The sequence below is a fragment of the Rousettus aegyptiacus genome, unplaced genomic scaffold (assembly GCF_014176215.1).
Source record: "Rousettus aegyptiacus isolate mRouAeg1 unplaced genomic scaffold, mRouAeg1.p scaffold_m13_p_3, whole genome shotgun sequence".
Classification (NCBI taxonomy): Eukaryota; Metazoa; Chordata; class Mammalia; order Chiroptera; family Pteropodidae; genus Rousettus; species Rousettus aegyptiacus.
Genome location: NW_023416306.1, coordinates 33,238,775 through 33,262,893, shown reverse-complemented (window position 1 = coordinate 33,262,893; position 24,119 = coordinate 33,238,775). Strand labels below are relative to the sequence as shown.

At 35.9% G+C, this 24,119-nt stretch overlaps 1 pseudogene; it reads left to right on the top strand.

Moving 5' to 3' along the window:
* Nucleotides 1-1,623: 1,623 nt before the first annotated feature.
* Nucleotides 1,624-2,126, top strand: LOC107502747 (annotated as a pseudogene).
* The last annotated feature ends 21,993 nt before the right edge of the window (nucleotides 2,127-24,119 follow it).

Genomic DNA, 24,119 nt, shown 5'->3' with positions numbered 1-24,119 from the left:
AGGCTGCGTGACCATGGAGGCGGAGACGTGAATGATGCAGCCACAAGCCAAGGAACGCCTGACGCCACCAGAAGCTGGAAAAGGCAAGGAGCAGACTCTTCCCTAGAGCATCCAGAAAGAGTGCAGCCCGACCAACGTATCGATTTTAGACTTCTTGCCTCCAAAGCTGATTTTAGACTTCTGGTCTCCAGAATTTCACTTCTTTTAAGCAACCCAGTTGTGGTTATTTGTTATGTAGCCACAGCAAACTAAACCACCTGTCTATTTACATAGATATGTAAATATTTCTGTATGTAATCATCTGTAAATTAAACATGAGTTCCTACTGATGTTTTCAACTGTAACTCATTACTACATGGTTCATTCTAGCTTCCTACCCTTGCTGCTCCATAAAATTCCCACTTCAACAGTGAAAAACCTGTAGTCAATTTACTTAACTATTCAAGTCCAGTATACACGTACAGCAGTATCAGAATTCCTATTCCCCTAAAGGAAACAATTTTATCAACTAGAGTACAGTACTATGCGCGGTTTCTTTTGCCTTTTGTCTTATAGATTCCACTCATTTCCAACATAAGTTAGGTCAACACCTGCCCCCTCAACCCTGTTCCATTCAGTGAGGTCGTTTCACATATTTATAATACAGTTAAAGTCTCTCGTCAGAGTCTGCATTTTTTCCCTGGTATCCCCTGACCTTCCAAATTGATTTTTAAATTTGTACGCATTACAACTTACTCTTTGTATGGTAGGTTCTCTAGGTTCTGACAAATGTGATATCCTGTAGGTACCACCACAGTATCATAGGAATAGTTTCACTGTCCTAAAAATCCCCTATGTTCCATCTACTCATCTGAACACCTTCTCGAATCCCTAGTAACAACTGACCTTGTTACTGCTGTCTCTATAGTTTTGCCTATTCTGGAATGTTGTACAGTTGGAATCATACAATATGTAGCCTTTTCAGACTGGCTTCTTACAGTTACTAATATGCATTTAAATTTCTTCCATGCCTTGTTGTGCCTCAGTAGCTCATTTCCTTTTATTGCTGAATAATATTCCATTGTATATATATAGCACAGCTGTTTTTGTGATCTCATAGGTTTTCAACTGAAATGGGTAAATACTTAGTAATGCGATTGTTGGATCATGTGGTAAGACTATATTTAGTTTGAGGATATCATTTTCATGAATATTCTTATTCTCGACAACAAAAATGTCACTAGCAGCCTTCCTCTTTCAAGAGAATCTAGTCACTATGTTGTAGTATCTGATTGTCTTCTCTATATCTTTTTATTATGCGTGTCATTTTATTGCATTAACAATAAAACCTTACCCATTAGTAACACCAATCTGAAATAAGAAAAATTCTGAATTAAATAATTTAAAAGATAGTTTTATTACTTTCATATATGTAGAATTAGGAAATTCATTGCCAAGTTTGCGATAACTAATAAAGTTCTCATTGACTTACAAAGGAATTACTTAACACTAACAGATAAGAATTATCAGCTTTTCCTTCCACTCCCTCTTCCAGCAAGCGCAGCTCTGGCTGCATCCCGCTTTCTCAGAGCACAGGGACTGCTTTTAAGCCAGCGCCACAGTACTCTTTGTCCAGACACCATCATGATCATCTACCCGGACCTCGTCTGACATGATGAGATGTTCTCCCATATCTACAAGATCTGGGAGATCCAGGAAGAGCTGTGCCTGGAGTTGGAGGGGAAGGCAGTCATTAGGATAAAGAGTAACATTGATAACTTGCTCATTGATGGAAATGCCTTAGTTGACAGCCCCATGGGCGAAGGTATGGAAAGCATAGTAATCGCTGATATTGTCATGATTTGCAGGAAACCAGCTTCACAAAAGAAGCCTACAGAAGTATATCAAATATTACATGAAATTAATCAAAGGGAAACTTGAAGAACAGACCAGAAAGAGTAAAACCTTTTATGACAGGGGCTGCAGAACAAATCAAGCACCTCTCGGCTAATTTCCAAAACTACCAGTTCTTTATTGGTGAAAATATTAATCCAGATGTCATGGTTGCTCCGCTAAACTACCATGAGAATGGTGTGACCCCATATATGATTTTCTTTAAGGATGTCTTAGAAATGGGAAAATGTTAACAAATTGGGCAATTTGGATCTATCACCTGTCATCACAAATGGCTGCTGCTTTTCATCCACATACTGAGACTAGGACAAATAAGACTGATGTTATCTTGAGCTCTTCATTTATTTTGACCTTGATTTATTTGGAGCAGTGGCATTTTTTTAAAGAAAAATATGTCACTTAGGTTGTTTAAAATGCATTTAAACAAACCAAAAAAAAGAATCATTAAATGTAGTAGAACATATGTAACTGAATTTGAAAACTGTATAAAAGCAACTTGTTTATTAATATATGCCTAACATTCTTTGTAGTGTTATTAGGATGACAAGCTCGCTTCTTCTCTCCTCCACCACTGACAGGGTAACCTACGTGCCTACAGTCTGCTCTCATTATCTCCCTTGTGTATAACTAATGATATATATATTTCCTCCTAATCTCCTTGAAAACAGGAACTATAATCTTTTCAATACTAATTCTTATCCCAATGTCTGACATATACTGGTCACTTAATAACAAACAAGTTCATTAGGAGGATGGATGGATAACCTTGAAGCAAGGACTCTACTTATGAGTTAGGGCATCCTGCAGATAAATAATTGTCATCCCAGACCTTGTCTAGACTGTCATATATTCTAAATCAGTGGAGTCTGAATTAATAAGAAAACTGTTGAAGAATTTGTGATTCCATGCTTAGCTCTTTTTACATTTGACTTGCACTAAGTATTGATTGAGTTATGAACTCAACAATGTACAAACGCATCCTTTACACTTATCCCTCAACCACAAGACAGACAGCTCTGCGTTTGAGATAACTGACTGCCCGAACATTGAATGCCTAGGCTAATGGCATTCCACAAAAACCAAGCAAGCCAAAAAATTTCTGGGAAAATGGAGGAATCTTCAAAAAGCCAGAGAAATATGAGATTAGTGAAAAGAGAAAGATGTGGGAGATCCTTAAAGACCTACAGCCATAACAAAACGCATAGTAGAAGAGGGAAGGTAAATCCAGATATCATATGGAGACAAGTTTTCATCTTAGCTAAGGCAAGCCACAATGGAGGGCTCAGCCATCTGAGAGGCAGATTGGTTGGCAGCCTGCATCAGATTTAGCAATTGACCTTAACAATGTAAGTAAGAGAAGAGAAGAAACAGATACTGTATTTCAAGATTTCTCAAATTTTAATGTGCACGCAAATCACCTGGGAATCTTATTAAACCACAGATCCTGATTCAGGGAATATTGATAAAATCTTGATTCTGAATCAGGAGATCTGGGGTGGGATCCAAGAGTCTGCATTTCTAACAAGTAATCTCAAGCAATAAGGTGATCTATGCTGCTGGTCCACTGACTACACCTTGACTAGCGAGGCTTTATTTGACTGAATTTCAAGTGAAATTCATAAGAAGTTTCTACATTCAGCTGTTTATCTGGAAGTATCCAGATTAAATTTTCTAATATCAGGCAGAAACAGGGACTTGAGATAGAAATTAAGTTCAGTTTTAGGAAAAAAAAAATGTTACATTTTTATATACCTGATTTTATAACTTGAAACTCCAGGCTTACTACCACTATCATCCTTTAGTGTCCAAGTCAAATATGACCTCTTCCCTGAAATCTTTCAAGATATTTCCCTGGTCGAAATGAACTATTCTTAAGAACTTATCTCTCATGTGTTATGGACTGAATGTTTATGCCCCTCACCCTTCCCCCAAATCCAAATGATAGTATTAGGAAGTGGGGCCTCTGAGAGATAATAAGCTTATGAGGGTGGAGCCGTTATGAATGGAATTGGTGTCCTTATAGAAGAGGCCAGAAAGCTAGCTTGTCCCTTTTCCAGTTGTGTGAGCATACAATAAGAAGTTAGCCATCCACGATCAAGAAGCTGGCCCTCCCCAAAACCCAACCATGCCTTCACCCTAATTTGGGACTTCAAACCTCCAGGACTATGAGAAATAAATTTCTATGGTTGAAAAGCCACACAGTCTGTGGTATTTTGTTATAGCAGTCCAAGCTGATTGAGACATGATGTTATTTTAAAAACCCATTTTAGTATATATTCTATGTATTTCATACATCATGGTTATTTACTATAAGGCAGAGCTGTGATTTTTTTCCTTCTCTTTCCCTCACCTTAGTGACTCAGAAGACTCCTTGGCGATTGCTCCTTGAACTGAAAATGTCAATTTAAAATAGATTAGCAATAGAATTGGAATATTATCTAAAAATTTAAATACATCATAAAATTGAGCAGTTAACCCAAAAGCATTTGAAAAGACAAAAATAAAAACAGTAGCTCTTAGCCGAGAACTTCTCTAAACAGCAGAAGAAAATGTTCTCATGTTTGGGGGGATAGGGATGATTCAGCTCAAACAAGTACAGAATTTTCTAGGTAATTAAATATTTAACCTTTAAGATAGGTAAAGAATTTATTTTAGTAAATCTAAAATTACTTTGTAAAGATTAGAAAACAATATCTATAACATGCAAACTTTAAAAAATTTATCAAAGTTCACTTACAGAAAGCTACCAAGTTTCCGTTTTCTTTTGGTAATGGACATGAAAGATAGGTTCTAATAAAAAAGAACAAAATTGAGTTTAGTTAAAAATACTTTTTAAAATCCTTTAAGATACCAGTTAAATGTTTTATATGTAATCCCTCCTTATTAGTGGAGGATACATTCTAAGACTCCCCGGTAGATGCCTGAAACCACAGATAGTAGCAAACCCTACATATACTATGATTTTTCTATACATACATACTTATGATAAAGTATGTATGTATGTATGTATTTAATTTATAAATTAAGCACAGTAAGAGATGAACAACAATAACTAATAGTAGAACAATTATAACAATATGCTGTAATAAAAGTTATGTGAATGTGGTATTATTAAGTAAAATAAGGGTTAAACAGAAGCATGGCGATACCATGGCAGTCAATCTGATAACTGAGGCTACTAAACCAAAAAGTTTTCATTAATAAAGAGGAAATTTCATTGTGCATTATCTGCTTACAAGCAAATCTATGGTAAAACAAGCGAACGAACAAAACAAAACAAAAAAACAAGCAAACCACAATGGACATATTTCTGAACAGAGTGACACCTTCTGAAGAAGAGGCTGAGACAGGTCCTTCAGGAGGTGTTCCAGAAGAAGGCATTGTTACCATAGGAGAGGACAGCTCCATGCGTGTTACTGCCCTGGGAGACTTTCCAGTGAGACAAGATGTGGAGGTGAAAGACAGTGATACAGATGCTGCTGATGACCCTGTGTAGGCCTAGGCTGATGTGTGTGTGTGTGTGTATGTGTGTGTGTGTGAGAGAGTGTGTGTGTGTCTTAGTTTATAATGAAGAGTTTAAAAAGGGGGAAAAAAATAGAAAGTTTATAAAGATATAAAGAAAAATATTTTTGCACAGCTGTACAATGTTTGTGTTTTAAGTTCTTATTACAGAAATCAAAGTTTTCAAAAATTTAAAAATGTATAAAGTAAAAAGTTATAGTAAAGTTAACTTATTGCAGAGAAATATCTTTTGTTGTACATTTAGTGTAGCCTAAGTGTACAGTGTTTATAAAGTCTACAGTAATGTACAGTAATGTCCTACAACTCCACATTCACTCACCATTCACTCACTGACTCACCCAGAGCAACTTCCAGTGTTGCAAGCTCCATTCATGGTTAAGTGCTCACTCTATACAGGTGTACCATTTTCTATCTTTTATATCATATTTTTACAGTAACTTTTCTATGTTTCAATGTGTTAGAAACAAACAGTTACCATTGTGTTACAATTGCCTATAGTATTCAGTACAGTAACATGTTGTACAGGTTTGTAGCCTAGAAGCACTAGGCTATACCATATGACCTAAGTGTGTGGTGGTCTATATCACCTAAGTTTGTGTTAGTGTACTCTATGATGTTCGCACATGACAAAGTCTTCTAACGACGACTTTCTCAGAACGTATCCTCGTTTGTCCTTAAGCAACATATGGCTGTAACTATGAATAGTGGCAGTTCCTGCCACATCAGCTCAGAAAACTACGCATAATTGCAGTTATTTGGGAGGCTACTTGCTAAGTTTGAAAGTTGTTCAGGTTAGAAACTAGGTGAGCCTTTCTCTCTGTAAGATTTGAGCATGGAAGAGTGAGTTTGCTTCCATTGATGAACTGAGAGGTCTATCGTGGAGATACAACAGACAGAAAACAAGAATAGACAAGATTGCCTTTCTTCAGTAACAGGGACTGCTGCCATTTGGAGAGTGAATGCCCAAGTGAAAATCTGGTTCATGGGAAGCTTAAACCGTATGTGGGCATGCATTCTGTCTTGTTTTAGAATCTCAACCAGAAGCTGGTTCAGGACTAATCTTTGTTTCTTTCCTCCCAAAGAAATATATACAACTCAGAAATATATAAATGAGCCAAGTCAAGCTGCGGGAAAAAAGCTTTGCCAGCATAGCAAGGCTTTACAAAGGGGCTTTGAAATTTTTGCACTAAGACCTGTCTCTCCCATATCTAATTGGTCAAATTTGTTTTATTTTTTAAGTGCATAATAAAATAGAGAGAAATAACTTCTACCATAAACTGCTCATTTAAGAAATTCCTGAAGAGACCAATATCTAGACAAGTATACAGCTCTAATATACAGATGGTATATGTTGGCTTGACATCTGTTTGAATGTTCAGGTATCTTCTATATCCATAGTCAAACATTTTCAATAACTCCCCTTCTAATATTCCCATTTCAGGATCATTCTTCCAGTCATAGTGCTGGGGACTCCTGACCTCAAAGGAGGGCCTCTTTAAAGTTAGATTTTGATAGGATGTGTCTGCTTTGTGAATAAATGTTTTTCCCTACCTGGGGAAAGAGTCTGTTCCTCTAAGGTTGAAATGGCTATGCCACTGCTGGTAAAGGACATGTGTTTCCTTTGGAAACTATCTTTAAACAAGATAGAATCACCCACTTCCATAGAAAATTAGCAAATAAAATTGTAAAGTCTGAACTTCAATGGCACTTTTATTTTGATTGGTTTCTAGACACTACCAAGTACTTAAGAGGTATCAAAGACTTCCAGAAGGAAAGAAGAAAAGAAAAGAAGAAAAATGTAGTAAAACCGTTAATGCTTTATATAAGCTAAGCTATTCAAGAAAAACTTTTCAGGATGGTAGAAATAAAAGTATTGAGTTGAAATTGCCGAGTAGTAAATTATACTCTATAACTTGCGAGAATACTTGAAAGTAAAGATTACTTTTTAGAAAACTAAATTTTATAATGGTTTTCTACTTGGAAAAGATAATTTTTCTATTCCAAGCAAAAACCAATTATTTTATTGAGTTATGAGAACTTGCTTAAAGGTAAATATTATCTTTACCAAATTAAAAGATAACTTTGTTTTTTAAAAGTATTCTTCAGTACTCCTGCTACTGAGTTATAAGATTAGGACCTAAGAGATGCAATTGGCATCCTTGGCATTGGGCCCACAATTAGCAATTGTAAAAAAATCTTTAAGGAACTTTTCTGTACCAAGATTTTTTACTAAGATTTAGAGGGTTTTAATTCTAGACCATAAAATTAATTTGAAGAATTCTATTTTAAGCATTAGTTAAGTTTATTTAATATTTTGAATACTGAAAAATCCTTAAACAAATTTATTGTATGAGCTGGGGTTAAAGGATGGCTAAATGTCTTCTCTCTGGTTTTTCCCATAGTGCAAAAATTAAAAGCAAACATGACATTATAGATTATGTAACGTTTTGTTTTTGGCAAAAAAAAAAAAAAAGGCTAATTAACTGTAATCTCCTAAATTTGTTATATTTATTCCTACACTATTATTCTAAGGTATGTAGAAGGAAACCTGGATTCAATTAAATTGAATTTTTAAATTATCGTTATACAATTGGCTCTTGTAAATTTTTGACACTACTGAAGATTATGTGGACCTACAGAGATTCTCCAATTACACCATCCTGGATATTGACATTGATACAGTCAAGATACAGACAGTTCCATCACCATGTTAAACTTTTATAGTCATATCCACTTCTCTCCAGCCCTTGCTCCATCCTTAACCTCGAGCAACCACTCTGTTCTCCCCTTCTATAATTTTGTTGTACAAAATGGGACCATGTAGTATGTATCCCCTTCTTTTGGCTTTTATTACTCAGAACAGTTCTCTGGAGGTTCATCCAGGTTGCTGCATATATCAATAGTTCATTCCTTTTCATTGCTAAGTAGCATCTCATGTGATATAGATGTATCACAATTTATTTAACCATTGACCTGTTGAAGGGCATCTGTATTGTTTCCAGTTTGGGGCTATTATGAATAAAGCTACTATAAGTATTCACATACAGGTTTATGTGCAAACATATGTTTTTATTTTTATGGAATAAATGCCCTGGAATGCAAAGCTGTAGGCTAATTGCATTTTGCATTTTATGAAACTGTCAGGTTTTCAGAGAGGCTGTACCATTTTGCACTCCCACTAGCAATATGTGAATGATCCAGTTTCTCTGCATCCTCAACAGCATTTGGTGGTGTCACTATTTTTTATTTTAGCCTTTCTCATAGGTGTGTAGTAATATCTTATTGTGGTTGCACTTACCTAATTGGTAATGATGTTGAACACCTCTTCAAGTACTTATTTCCATCTGTATGTCTTCTTCAGTGAAATGTCTCTTTATGTCTTTTACAAATTTCATTTGGATTGTTTGCTCTTTTACTGTTGAGTTTTAACTGTCCTTTATATATTTTAAATACTTTTGTCAATATGTGGTTCACAAGGGTTTTCTTCCAGTGTGTAGCTTGTTTTTTCATCCTCTTATCAGGGTTTTTCACAGAGCGAAACTTTTTAATTTTGTTAAAGTACAATATATCAATTTTTCTTTCTTTCATTTTTTTTGGGGGGGGAACATGTTTTTAATGTTAAGTCTGAAAACGCTTGGCCTAGCCCTACACCCCAAAGATTTTCTGCTATACTTTTTCTAAAAGCTTTACTAATTTATATTTTATATTTAAGTTTGTAATCCACTTGAGCTCATTTTTGTATAAGGTGTGGGCCTGAAATTGAGTTTCATTTTTTTGCTTGTGGGTGTCCAAATGCTCCAGAACTGCTTGTCAAAAAGGCTATATCATTCCACCATTGAATTGCCTTTGTACTCTTGTCAAAATTCAGTGGAGCATCCTTATATAGGCCTATTTCTCTCTTCTGTTCCACTAATCTACGTGTCTACTCACACTCAGTCTTTATTACTTATATAATAAGTCTTGAAGCCAAGTAGACTGATTCCAGTCATTTTATTCTTGTTTTTCAAAATTGTTTTTAGCTGGTCTAGTTCCTTTCCCTTTCCATATACACTTTAGAATAATTAGCCTATATCTATAAACAATTTCTGTTGGGATTTTGATAGTAAATGTGTTGAATCTATATATCAAATTAGAAAAAACTGACACATTTACTATGTTGACTCTTTGAATCCATGAATACAATATATCTTTCAATTTGCTTAGATCTTCTTTGATTTTTTCATTAGCTTTGTACAGTTTTCAGCATACAAGCCCTATACGTTTTTGTTAGATTTACACCTAAACATTTTTTTTCTTTTTTTTTAATTATAAATTTTTTGTAATTTAAAGTTTGGTGTCTATGTTTACGTCTAGTATATAGAAATACAATTGATTTTTGTATGTTTTTCTTGTGTCCTATGACCTTATTAGTTCTAGTAGAATTTTTGTATATTCTTTGGGATTTTCTGTATAGACAATCATTTTGTCTGCAAATAAGGACAGTTTTATTTTTTTCCTTTCCAAATTGTTTGTCATTTATTTCCCTTTATTGCCTTGTACTGGCTAAAAATTCCAGCATTATGTTTAATAAGAATGATGAAAGTAGACATTATTGCCTGTTCCCAGTCTGAGGAGGAAAGTATTTTTTGATGTCTGTAATGTTGTCCTCTGCTTCCTTTCTAATATTGGTAATTTATCAATTTTATTGATTTTTTAAAGTACCAGCTCTTTATTTCCTTTATTTTTTCATTATTTTTCTTTTTCAATTTCACTGATTTCTTTATGCTTTCTTTTTTCTTTCTCTTATTTCTTTTATTTTGCTCTATTTCTATATTCTTGAGAGCTTAGATAATTGATTTGAGATTTTTTCTTTTCTAATGTATGCATTTAGTACTATACATTTCTTCTCAGCACTGCTTTAGCTGTGTCCACAAATTTGGATATTGCAATTTTCACCCAGTTCACTGCATTTTAAAATTTCCTTTCAAAACTTTGGTTTTGATCCATTGATTATTTAGAAATGCCGTAATTGATTTCCAAATGTTTGGAGGTACTCCTGTTATCTTTCCGTTTATTCATTTCTAGTTTGATTCCATTCTGGTCAAGGAACACAGTCTATATGATTCCAAAACTTTTACAATTGTTAATGTTAGTTTATGGCCCAGGATATAGTCTATCTTGATATGGACATTTGAAAATATGTATTATGCTGTTTGTAGAGTATTCTATAAATTTTATTTAGATCCTGCTGGTTGATATGTATTGGTACAGATTTCTTCAGGTTTACCCTATTTGAGGTTCACTCAGATTCTTGAATCTGTAGGTTTATGTGCCTTGCCAAATTTGAGGAGATTCTATCCATTATTTCTTTGATTACTATTTTAGATCCACCCTTCATCTCCTTCTAAGACTCCGACACAAAAGTTAGATCTTTTGGTATGGTCTCACAAGTGCCTGGCCGACAGAGTGGCAACATAGTTCTTGAATTCTAAATAGAGGCCTGGGATTAGGTGTGGTGGGGTATCACTAGTTTCACAGAAAGGTGCTTCAGAAGACTTCTCTTTGGAAGCTTATGAAAAATCTACCAGAGGGGAAGGACACCCAGGAACCTTTCTAAATGGGAATCAACCTAACCTAATTTTAACAAATGGTAAACCATAAGGCAATGGCCACAGAATAAAAAACTGGCCATTAAATAATAGATTTAGTGAAAAGAAGCTAAAATTAATGAATAAACTATGAAATGGTGTAGCGATTTCATTAATGTGTGCTATCTTTATCTTTGATCATAAATATGCAAAAGCTAGTTATATAATATGAACAATATTTTTCTTTATTTCTTAGTTATTGTTTCTAAAACAGAGAAATATTTTTAACAATGCAATTTAGCACATATACTAAAATTTACAATGCATGCTAAAAAGAGAAACTGTTAAGTTGAATTACTGAAAATGAAACATCGATTTTGCCATAGAATAGTTTCAGCATTCTTTGACATGTACATTTAGCTTGGTCATATGGATTTCTCTTTCAAAGATAAGAGGATTGAAAAGAAGAGAATTTCATTTCTAGAGTAAAATGAGTGTGTAACTTCTGATGATTAAGAATAAAAATTGCCTCAAATGAAGCAACTCTCATTCAAGCCATATATTTTCTGTCTAGTCACCCTATCTCTGGGTAGCATATAAATGTCTAAGAAATAGAGAGAATGCTGGATTTGCATACAAACATTGGTATTTTTTCCAAATTTAGCTATCCAGGAATGGAAAAAACAATTTGAATATGAAATCTTCAGACTATATAAAAGACTATTTATCTGATGCTTACATTGCAGTCTATAAATAATTGCAAGTTAATTTTTTTTGCAAATTAATATTTCAATGAAATATTTCAATGAAACTCTGAGACTCACTTAGCTTCTTATGTATTAATTTAGCTGACTATCTCTTTGGCACTTTATAATTCACTGATTTGTTCAACAATTTAATATGGGTCAGGCAGGTACTGCTCTAGGTGTTGGGGATATAGCACTGAACAATATGGGTATAGTTCTTACCCTAGAGGAGAGACAGGAAATAACTAAGCAAATGAAAGAAAAAGATGATTTTAAATAGTGATAAGGCAATACGATAGGATGATACAGTAGAGTGATGTAAGAGTACAATATGAGCTGTTGGTCAGAGAAGACCTTTGAGGAAGTGATCTTTGACCTGAGACAGAAATGATGCAAAGGAGGCAACCAAGTTCATAAAACTATTCATTTACTTTAATATAAATAATATAAGCAAAGGAACTCTACAGCACGAGCACGGTTCCTTATTCCTTATGGCCGCTCAAAAACATGTTTAACTGAAAGACTGTCATATTTATAATAAAATATTTATAACTGTAGATGTTTATTTGTGAGGCAAAATATGGACAAGTTTAGCTTCTGCTTCAAGATGCTATAGTCTGATGTCTGGATCCCAGGTCACTGAGGACTAAAAGAAGCAAGAATTGCTAACTCCTATTTTGTTTTACTAGTCAGTTTTACTTTCTATATAGCTTCATCAAATGCTGTTTGTGCAAATGTAAGTGTCTGCATAGACACAAAAAAAGTGGACAGTTGATCTTTCACAGGCCTCAGACACACCTTTCTTAAATATTTCCATTTTTTTTTATTGTAACTGTGAAATTGTAGATATAGTAAAAAACAGAAGTACAATATGCTATTGTCCAAGATATTCCTGTTGGTAAACTTCTGTAAAACATATGTACCAGGACATGTTCTTATCCCTAGACCTTCCTATAATATTATTTTAAAACTAAACTTTAGAGCGATTTCAGGAAATAGTATGATTTTATAAATGTTTATAATGGTTCCAAAAGTATAAAACGGCTCATATTGAACACAATATATTTATATTTCCTCAAAAGATAAGAGCAAAAATCATTCTAAGGGGCCTCTGTTTTCTGAAAAGTTATTATTTAACTCTTGCAGTTACAAGGTTGTAGAGGGAAGCAAAATCCATGTAAAAGAGGGGAGATGCCACATGATCTCGTATATCTAGGACAGTTAATGGATGAGAAAAAAAATTAATGAAGATAATTAAGATATGAGAGGAGCTTCACAAGAGGAAAACTTAACCAGCAAAGGATTAAGAAAAAGCTTCTTGAAAAATCGGACAATATTCTTATGTATTTTTGCAAAATTACTTGTACTGAAGAATGGATCTTCCACTATCCTATAAAAATCAATACTTAAATTATTCTTTATCCTATTATTTGATGCTTAGTTGAAATTATAATCTAAATTTCGTTCAGCATAAGATAAAGTTTTTACTTTCAGTTTTTATGTTTCAGGATAAATTTCCAATTAAAATTTTTATTTTCACTATTTCCATGAAAATTTTCCCCCATTCGAACTTACCTTACTTTAGCGACCTTTCTTCAATACTTATTATCCCCGATTACTGAACACCTATGCTACTTACTTACGAAGAACCTGGACCTGCAGCCTTGGTTCTCTCTTAACAATTAGAAAATAATGTATCTGTCACATAGTAATAAAAGGGCAGGTGAAAGGAGGCACGTTATGTGTCTGCTAATGATTCACGTTTAAATTCTTCAACTATCACCTCTTTTTCAACCCCAGAAGAGCTAGTGCACTAATAAATTTGCCATTCACTATGCTGCATTACATCCTAATAAATCTCAATGCGGCTACTCTATCTATCTCCTTCTTGTCTTCCAGTGTTTTCCCACTGGTGTCAGGGGATAGCCCCTCATTCACTTGCAACCCGCTGATTCCATCTTATCTGGTATATTCTTTGGTTCCATCTCTCGTGCCATGATATTGGTATTGGCAGAATCCAAACTAAGTGGTTCTTCATTGCAAGAGAGCCCTGTTTGTCGAGGGAAACATGGGAGGCAGAGGGCTAGGGAATGAAACAACAACCATTTCTTCATTTATCAAGAAATCTTCTCAAAGATACAAAACTAATAAGTGTCAGACTCAAAACCAGTGCCTTTAACCCTATTTACATTGAGATCCAGCCTTGGGACACAGGCAAGATTACAGAGTGCTTCATGGTTTCTTCTGTACTCGAGCCGCAAGACTTAAGTGGGGTAGGGCGTCATGCCATTTTCAGCTAAAAGAGGAGTTAATTCTCTCCAGCTTCAAACCATGCCCAACCTGAAAATCTGCTCCCTCCCCTCAGTGCTAAAGGTTTGTTCCCATCAGCCACACCCACCCATCCAACCTTTCAAAGGTAGTAGAAGGATAGGGCTGGGGACACAAGGAGGATAATAATTTGTCAGTTTCTTTTTCTTTTCTTTCCAAGTGTTTTCCAGCTACGATATCCTTTTGGAGACCTCAGAAAGTGGTCAAGGAGGAAATGGATCTTTGCCTATACAAGTCCCAAAGTAGTATTAAATCTCTGAATAACATTTCTTCAGATGAGGCACAGCAATATTCCAAAAAGAAATTCTGGGATCCCATGTTAGCTTCACCCTAATATACTTTTCACTAAACTGGTTCACTTCCCATCAAGTCAGTTTTTGACAGGTTTTTCTCCAAGTGCATCCTTCTTGGTTTTCCCCACTAAGAGCAAAAGTAAGAGCCATGTTCCAATAGACTCATCAGCCCAGGAGTTTTGTTGTTTGTTTATTTGTTTTATCTTCGAGGTAGCTACTTTTGTAGATTTCTCCTACAAATAACATACAGATCATGCATTAACCAAACAAGGTCTGTGTGGGACCCCAAAATCCACCAGGAATCACTCTTTCCATGGATTAAAAACAAACAAACAAACAAACAAACAAAAACCTTTATCCAATCCAATGAATCCTTTTATTCCTTCTGGATTTACTGAAGGAAAAAAAGTGACAGAGATCAGCCTTAGCCAATTGTGTTGATGTCACTTAATATGACATGTGATATCTGAGCTTTTGTGATCATGTAATCATATGTTTCTTCTGATTTTCATTCTTCTCTCCAATGGATAGAAATGGTATGACTTGGTATTTGTATCCCTTCTGCCATAGTGCATACAGATTCTTCAGACATCCAATCTTAATTTGAGAGTCTCCTAAATTGCATATATTTTATAGGAGGAAGCCTGGTATGTGTAAAATAATTGCATCAGAAGTCAGAATGCCTGGTTTAGAATTCTTACTCTTACTTTGGGGCCTGTTATTTAATCTAGATAAAATGAAGATAATGACACCTAATTTATAAGCCTGTAAATATTAAATAAATGCATATAAAGTATCTGGCCTTCAACAAACTTCAGTTTATTGAAACTTTTTCATTACTAAAGTCAAATGTATTCTTGCTTTGATGAAGCTATGGCTAAAACTGTACCCATAAAATTCTAAATTAGAAGTATTTTCCAAGGAGTCATCTTTAGGTGACAGATAGATGAGTCAACGAATAAATCATCTGGCTGATCCCATTCATAACTTTCATGTTGACTCCACATGCCCCACCATCAACCACCCTGTTTCTTTGTTCCCTTTATAGCAAAATTTCTCTAAAGACTTGTCTCTACTCTGTCTCCTATTTTTCCTTGGTGTCTTTCATCAGTTTGGGAATATTTTTGGCCATTATGTAGTTAAATGTTGCTTCCTCCCCTTCTCTATCTCCTCCATCTTGACCATGTGTAAAGGCTTCTGATCTGTGATCTTTCTCTGAAGTGGGTTTCCTAAGCTCTAGACTGGGATGGGGGACTCTTTCAATCTTGCAAGGCTTATGAAAACAGATTGGTGGATCCAATATCTGGTTTCTGATTCAGAAGATCTGGAGTGGAGCCCAATAATTTGCATTTTTCAAAAGAATCTGCATTTCTAACGAGTTCTCAGGTGAAGCCAATGAGACTGTTCCAAGGACCACATTCTGAGAATCACTAGAAGAAGGAGTTTAGGACCCTGTCATGCCCACACAAGCTAAATTCCCCCCACCGAACTTCATTAATAACACAGGTATTGTTTCGATAGTTTATCTTCTGACTCAACTGTTTTATTTCTGAAATGATTCAGAATCCAGGCAAGAAAGAGAGGTGCTATTTACTATTTACCGAACTCCTTAAAAGCCCAACAGCTGACACATGACTTAGGTACTGTTCGATGTCATTAGTGACCTGTGTTTATCCTTATTGATGTGGCATAAACTGCTCTCCAAAAGTCATTGGAGTCAACCACGGAAGTAACAATCGATAACGTAAATGCAAGTTTAAACTCCTCTAAGGATATTATACTGTTGAGCAAATATCAAAACAAATATTAGAGAAGCAATTTGTATTATTTAGATTTCTCTTATTAACAAGAAGTTAAAGTTCTCATTCTATAAACATTTATTGAACTCTACTACCTCACACAATTGGGGAATTTTAGGGCATTAATTAAATAGCATACTTTTCCCCAGCCAGGGTTCCCAGTCAGTTGAAAAATAGCATATTAGTTTGCTCAGGTTTCTGTAATTATAAGACATATGAAAAAGCAGGATAATGTGACAGTGAATAGAAGCAGACTCACATATGAACACAATGTTAGAATTAGCAGACAAGGACTTTAAAATAACAAGAGTAGATATATTAAAAGATTGGACAGAAAAGATGAATTACATGCAGGGAGAGAATTTCATCTCGAAAATGGAAGCTATAGAAAAGATGCAAAATAAAAAGTTAGGACTAAAATATACAATATTAGGAATAAAAATTTCATTATTTAGGCTTAATCATAGACTTGACAGAGTAGAGGAAAGATCAGTTAGTTTCAATACAAATTATCTAACCTGAAATGTAATGAGAAAAATGAGTGAAAAAAGCAAACAAAGCCTCTGAGACTTGTAGGTCATAAATTAAATCATATAATAAACCTAATAATTGGAGTCCAAGAAGAAGAGAGGAGGGATGGGGCAGAAGAAATACTTAAAGAGACAATGGCTAAGAATTTTCCAAAATTAATGAGGAAAAAGTAAAGAGTTATATGTTTAACGGAAAAGGAGATGATGAACTGGAACACTAAATGTCATGTAAGTGCCTGATTTTAAGCTTTTGATTCCTAAGGTAGTCATTTCAAAGACAGATCAATATTTTAAATAAACATATTACCTGCTATATGACACAGTTACTAGTAAAATAATTTAATAAAAAACTAGGCTGCCCCACCCATGAAGTTTCCCTTGTAGAAAGCCCTGGGTAACCTAGATAGCTGACTGCTTGAGTGGCCCTACTTCTCCTTTCCTGCACCCTGATTTCTTACGCTTTAAATTGACCAGTAAAAAGTGAACTCTTGAAACCCTAGACACCCTTCCTGCGGGCCCTATAAAGACAGAGCCCCAGATCCATGCTCTCTCCCTCTCTCTCTACCTCTGCCTTTGCTACATGGCCTTTAGGCCTGCTGTGTACTCTTTAGGACCAATGAGTAATAAACCTGTTCTTCAAAGCTCCCTGTTGGCTTCTTGCCAACATCTGCAATCATAGCAAGAACATCAAGGGCCAACCCAGCACAAAACAGGTGGCAATGAGAGAATGCCTGCAGCATTCCCTGTGAGGCAAGTGCCTCAGGCATTCCTACCTGAGAATGTCACTACCAATAGGCTCTGACAGCACAACACTAAAACACAAAACCAAAATCAAGCTAAGTAACCCAAAAGGAGACAGAAAACAAACATAGGAACAAAGAACACACAGGACAAACAGTAAACAAATAGCAGTGGTAGACTTAAACCCAAACACATTAATAATTACATTGAATGTAAAAGTGGAGTCACTTAAAAGATAAAAATGAACAGATAAGGTTTTCAGAAATGCACCAAACTATTACTAGACTATATTTTCATAAACACAACAATCCCACATTTAGGTATTTACTAAAGAGAAATGAAAATGTATGTCCACAAGCAAACAATCCAAATGTCCACCAATAGAAGGGATAAAAAATTGTATAATCATACAATGAAGTACTACTCAGCAATAAGAAAGGATTGAACTACTGGTACATGCACCAATGTGGATGACTCAAAAACATTACGCTGAGTAAAGGAAGCCAAACACAAAAAGTACATACTATATGATTTCGTTTAAATGAAGTTCTAGCAGAAGCAAGTATAATCTATTATGATTGAATTCAGAGCCTACTACCTTTGGGAGTGAGCAGGAATTGACTGGGAGGGGCACGAAGGAACTCCCTGAGGTGATGCAAATGTGTGGTTTGATATGGCTGTGGGTTGCATGTGAGGTTGTGTGTGTGTATGCATTTGTCAAAATGTGTCAAGTTGTGAGATTAAGATTTGTGTATTTAACTCAAGGAATATTCCTCATTTAAGAAAACTTAAAGGCAAAATATATTATAATGAACAAATATCAAGTTTTTAAATAAAAATATTTAAATAAAACTGAACCTTTCATTTAATTTAAAAAGTCTGTGCTTGGTACTTTTATGTCGGGAAGGGGGAGTGGCTTTTTTTTTTTTTTTTAATCAATGACTTTTTAAAAACTGGTATGGGTATATGGGTTATTGGTATGTTCTGATTCTTATTTCTGAAATTTCATAATTTGCATATTCTAGAAAAACGATCCATTGAAAGGAGAATAATATTTGCTGCTTTAAATCACAAAGCAGATGTTTCACACTCTGTGTTTCTCAGAGTAAATCTTTAATTCCATTATGTTTTTACAACCAAGTAGGAACTGTGGAGGGTCTAATACTAGATTCATGTGGCTTGTCAATAGGCTCAAGAGTTTTCTCAAAATCAGATGGTTTCTGGTTGGTTATGTATTGGTTAATCACACATAAGCTGACCATCATATCAGTTTGTCTCAGTTCTAATTTTCACCTATGGTCCTACAATAATTATTAATAGAGCTCCTTTTATTCTCAAATATGTTCTGTTTTAGATGAGTATAAAGGAAAAATCTTAAGATTTCTTGGTTTTACAGCTTCATCATAGTAGGCAGAAAAAATAGATACTATGACTTATGCCTGGACATGACTACTACTTAGAGAGACTGAACACTATGTCACTATATTCAGTACTAGAATCCCTGGGAGAAATGGATATTAAGAAGTTTCGAAAAATATTTAGTGAGAAAGAAATGCACTTTGAATATGACCTGGGAACTGGTACTGCTAATGTTGCAGATGTTTAACTTTGCAAGAAAGCAAAATGTCTCAAACATCCTTAAGGGAAGAGAATGAAGCCATTGATGGATTATGCCACATATTTTTTTCAAATTTTACATTATTGCCAATAATGTTGCAGTCAACATCTCAGGATACTTGCCTCATATTTTAGAAAAGGAAATTTCCCTCTAATTTACTGAGTTTGGGTTGTTGAAAGAATTCAGGCTCAGAAGGGGATTTTACAGCAAATCAAAGAAGAAAGGTCACATCTTTGAAGGAGATCTCTTTGATCATAGGTCATGGGGATGGTGGTGAACAATCGCTGTGGCATATCAGAGATCCACTGGAAGGTACTCTAGACCAAATTTTCACTTAAAAAATAAAACCGAATTGAGAGATTCTAAGGTGGCAGTTGATAGTGTAATTTAATCTCCCCAAACCATTCCCTAAAAATAGCAACTAGGATGGCAAAACAAAAATACCTACAATAAAACCAAGTGACAAGGTATTCGAAATATGGGTAGATGGGTACAATCTACTGACACGTAAAAGAACCCTGTGGTATTTGCATCTGTGTAGTAGGAAGCAAATGGAAGGCAACCAGGCTTCTGATGGCTCTGAGAACAGAAAAACCCCCAAATCACCAACAGGTACTTACTGGAAAATGAAATGGACTATCTGAGAAAGACACCAGGAACTGGGTGGGGTTCTTCAGGATTCAATTTGTGGGTGAATACAAGGGGAATGCTATGTAAGGTCGCCATTGCTAGAGTAGGCTTGACCCTTTAACTCTTGAAATTGACAGATGCAGCTCCTTTTAAGGACAAATGTCAGCACTGAAAGAATAAGCTGAGAATACCAGTGGAACAGGGGAGGGTATAAGGGTGTGTAGTGAGGTAAATAATGGCCCCCCACAGTATTCAGGTCTTAATGCTTGGAAAGGAATCTGTAAATGTTACCTTACATAGCAAAAGGATGTAAATGATTATTCTGGATTATCCAATGTTCCCTAAATGCAATCACAAGTCCTTTTAAAAGGGAGATTTGACTATTGAGAAGGCCATGTGTGGGAAGCAGAGTCAAAGAGAAGATGATATGACACTGGCTTTGATGATGAAGGCGTCATGAGCCCAGTGATTAAACATAATTTCCACCAGCTTCAACTTTCAATCATGCAAGCAGGCAATCTGACCTCATTCCATATTGTATGTAGTTGGTGCAAAAGGAGAGACTGTAGTCAATGGTGTTTCTGGGAGTTGCCCAGAATACATATTTTGCTTTCTTTCAACTGGTTTTGTTTCCTTTTGCCTGCTAAGTTTCGTTGCAGGAGTTTCAATATATGTTCCCCACCATCTGGTTTGGGGAAACCTTTATACCCCTACCTAAAACAGTGCTTTGGTTCCCTCATAAACTACTTATTGTGGTCATGAGTGAGAACACCCACGGCCTCAGATGAATGACTCCTGGCTCTCTTTGCTTGATTGACTCTTTAGAATCCCACCACTGGCTGTGACTTCTCACTTCCCCCTTCCCATGCAACCATCTCCAAGAGGCAAAAGGTAAGTATCTACCATGTACGAGGCATTGTTGAAAATAAATTCTTTGTATTCTGTGCTTTCCACATATGATCTTATTTAAACTTCTCTTTTAAGCTCTTCATGGGGTACTAATATTATCATCCCCATGCTATGACGAGAATTTTCTAGGCATAGATTCTGCCCTCTAGTGCAGTGCTAAGGTATGGTCTGAAGACCAGTAGTGAGACCTTACCTGGGAGCTCGTTAGAAATGCAAAATCACAGGTCTCACCCTAGGTCAACTGAATTGGGATCTGAGAAGGGGCAGGACTTCATGTTAACAAGCCCCCCGGTAATTCTAATAGAATTAAATTTGAAAAGCTCTGCTTCAGGGGCTCTCAGTCTAGTAGATGAATGAGGAAAAACTCGAAAACAAATGTTCACAATTTAATCTGCTGAAAGCGATGGTACTGTCTCCTTACAAGAATAAAAGAGGTACTAGTTCACATCACAGCTTTGGTGACTTTCTCATTCTCCTTCCTCGTGCTTTTTCATTTCCTCCTTCTTTCCACTTGTGTGCTGTTCAGAAACCCAGGTAGGAGTCAACTGACATTTGTGAGACACAGGCAGGAATACCAAACTGTTTTCCCACCCAATGAGTTGGAAGAGAGGGGAGATTAGTTTGCATAGATGTGTGTCAGTAAAGCTCTTGTGAAGCAGAGTATGCTTTGTCAGCATAAAGCTTCACAAAGATAGGTATCAGCCTCACCTGGAAGGCTTACGAAAACACAGACGAGCCCCAGGCTTTTTAATTGATTAGGTCTGGGGTGGGACCTGAGAACTTGTGTTTCTAACAAGTTCCCAAGTGAGGCTGAGGCTGAGGCTGAGGCTGCTGCTCTAGGGAGCACACTCTGAGAACCACTAACCACACAAAGTAATAGATATGGAGGCAAGAGCTTGAGTTAGGGAGCTGGAGGGAGCCTCCTAGAGGAGAAATGCATGAACTTATGGATATTTCGGACAATTGCTTTACTTCTGGGTTTGTGTATCATGCAGCATAATTTGTGGCATTTTTCTTGATAGCTCTCCCCATCACCCTCCCTGATAAACCTATTTCTGGTTCCTACTTCAGAAAGTTATCAGACTTCAGCTGATTTTGGCTTACTTTAAAAAGAACTGAACTGCTAAAAGGGTGGGTTTCATTTCCAGATGGTAGGAGTTTGAGAAAAGTGAGAGTTCGCAGAGAAGCTTCTATGTAAAAATTAGATTTTAGCAATTGGAGTCAAAGAGGTAAGTTCTAGTATAACGAAGATGGATGATGCAGAGAGAAAAAACTAACACAAAACTTAAGGACTCAAGCAGAAAAAGAATTATCTAGAAATGGGGTGGGGTATTGCTGAAGACTCTGAAATAGCCCTTGTGTTTTTAGTAAAACAGAATATTTAAGACTACAGTAACTCAGTAATATTGAAATAAAAATGTTGAGTGAATCTCCTGTAGGCCAGGGAGAGAGAACTCCATTCATGTCCTGTCTATAATTTGCTTTTTTTCTTTTTTTCTGCCTTCAAATGACCCAAATGCTTGGAAGGGAAACATAGAGAATCGGTTGTAGCAGTTCTTGAAGCCATTGCTATTAAATAATGTAGAAACATATAAGTATGGAAGTCAATAACATGGCAATATGTGAATTTTGCCTGAAGACCAGTAGTGATGTCTTCCTCTCAATTGCCGAGGAACTATGCAGTGGACAACCAGACAACCTTCCCAGAGTCTCCTATGCCTGCTCCTCAATGACCTTTTGTGCATTCTGAAGAAGTAGCAGATGCGGCTTCTTAGGATCAAATGCCATGATGGTTAATTATGAGTCAACTTGGCCACAGGGTGCCCAGACATTGGGTGTTTCTGGATGAGACTAACATCTGAGTAGACTCAATAAGCAGATTGAGCTTCACCAGTGAGCTTCACCAGTCAGTTGAAGGCCTGAATAGAATAAAAAGGCTACCCCTAGCCCCCCTCCCATAAGTAAGGGAGGAACTCCTCTTGCCTGACTGCCTTCAAATATGGAACCATGAAGGGTTTTTCTGCCTTCAGACTAACTGAAATATTGGCTCTTTCTGAGTCTCGATCCTGCTGGAACTACACCATCGCCTCTCTTGGTTCTCCAACTTGCCAGATCCAACTGCAGATCTTGGGACTTGTCAGCTTTTATAATCACATGAGCTACCAAGTCTGTAAAATGCGCGCGTGCACACACACACACACACACACACACACACAAACACACACACAACTTCTATATCCTACTGTTTCTGTTTCTTTGGAAAATCCTGACTGGTAAACCACAGATGGCCTCCATCACGGCATAGCTTGGCTACAGAAGTCTTCTCAGAGGGCACCTGGTGAGGAGACCAGTGAGAGGGAGGTGATTTGAGCTCACCAATTTCTGTTTTGAGGACAGATTGGATTTAGAACAAAACCTGAGCCTTGTCTTCAGCATATTAGTGCTCATTTAGCTTAATCCTCACTTTAGGCTAGGCTGAGACTCGATCAGCTAAACTTTAACAGTAGAGATCAATGGTTGGGTCCCTCCAGTTAATATATTTGCCAGTTTCCTCTAGAACAGTGGTTCTCAAGCTTGGCTATACATTAGAATCACCTAGATTGTTCCTAGAAATTTCATTACCTTAACCAAACTGCAGACCAAGTAAAACAGAATCTCTGAAGGGGAGGCTTGCATATCAATATTTAAAGACCCATGGGTGATTCCAGTGTACAGCCAAGGTTAAACTTCTGAGTCCAGAACACTCCAAATTTGCTAGAAACTAAATATTATCTAAATTACAGTTATGAGTCCCAATATTCCTTTGGCTGTAGTGTATAAATCTACTTGACAAATTGGGTTCAGAAGATAATAAATGTTTAATAACTGATCATTCTTCATGACTAAAGGCCATGTCATTATATAGATTAAAGTTTATAAACATCTTGATGATATCTTATTTCTTAATCCAAACCTAAAATATTGGTAGTAGTATGACCAAGATGGTAAAACTGAAGCTTGGGGATGTTATGACTTGCAAAGTTCATACTCTAGTAAATGGTGAAACCAGAATTAGATCTCAGTACTAGTGGATCCATATTCATGGTCATCTCTCCTCTTTACCTATCTATCGATATAGTGAAATAGTATGTTTCTCTGTGACCCGAGAAATCACTATTTTTACTTTACACTAAACGCTGGATGCCTAGCAGGAGGCATGTAATAAGATGATGTAAAATATGACAATTCTCAGAATTAATGGGTTATTGGCAAGTTAGTAATCTGAACTTCAATTTAAAGTAACTTAAATAAAATTTATTAATGAAATAGACATGTTCAAAGTACTCATTGAAATACTACATTCATAAAACGATTATTCAATTGCTGCTTTTTTTCCTAGATTTTTTCCTTCTTGAAAATTTGTCATGTCAATGTCACATCTTATTTAAACATAAATTGCTTCCCCTATCTTGATAACCTATAATTTCATTATGCTTTCTTATTGATCATCAGCAAATATGGAATCAGTCCTCACATAAGTGTTTGCCATCTTTTTGTATCATT